Source organism: Geospiza fortis, unplaced genomic scaffold, assembly GCF_000277835.1.
Source record: "Geospiza fortis unplaced genomic scaffold, GeoFor_1.0 scaffold1103, whole genome shotgun sequence".
In the NCBI taxonomy this organism is placed as follows: Eukaryota; Metazoa; Chordata; class Aves; order Passeriformes; family Thraupidae; genus Geospiza; species Geospiza fortis.
Genome location: NW_005054669.1, coordinates 24,287 through 24,925, shown reverse-complemented (window position 1 = coordinate 24,925; position 639 = coordinate 24,287). Strand labels below are relative to the sequence as shown.

At 66.5% G+C, this 639-nt stretch overlaps 1 protein-coding gene across 1 annotated transcript in view; it reads right to left on the bottom strand.

Moving 5' to 3' along the window:
- The window catches only part of LOC102044665 (uridine-cytidine kinase-like 1), a 15,120-nt gene that overhangs the window by 2,272 nt on the left and 12,209 nt on the right, over window positions 1-639 (bottom strand). The window lies entirely within an intron of this gene.

Below are 639 nucleotides of genomic sequence, written 5' to 3'. Positions count from 1 at the left end.
GGGGCGAGGGGGGGCAAGGCTGCCGCTGCCCTTTGGAAAAAGAACCTGAGCAACAAGGGCAGCACCGGGGACACCTCAGCACTCCCTGGGCACCAGCAGCACTCTGCGCACCGGGGTGGGACAGCACCGGGAAGGCAGCCCCATGCCGACCCCCAGCTCCCGGGGCCAGGGATGGAGTGTGGATTGGCAGGGACGGGGTGGATCCGTGAGGTCCAGTCCCTGATGTCAGAGGGTCCCGCTGGAGCCGGGGGCCACCCACAATAAATACAAATAAATACGGATTCCAGGCATGGAGCTCGCCTGGACTGGACCCCAGCCCCCTGTTCCCCTGGGTAGAAGGTGAGGACCCCCTCAGGCACAGCCGCGGGGAGGGCAACTCTCCCTCTGTAGGCATGGCTGGCCCAGGCCCAGAGGCAGGGCTCTGGGAGCAAGGAATGTCCCTAAATATCCCCTCTCCGTGGTCCGCAGGAGAGGCCATCCCTCTCTTGTCTGCCTCCCTGGGGAGGATTGGTCCTTGGGGGCAGAGGGAGACCAGCAGCAGGGGCTTGTCGTGCAGGTCCGGAGAGCCAGGGGCTGGCAGGTGGGCACGGCTGCAGCTCAGGGCCTCTCCTGGGGGCAGGGATGGAGGCCAGCCCTGCA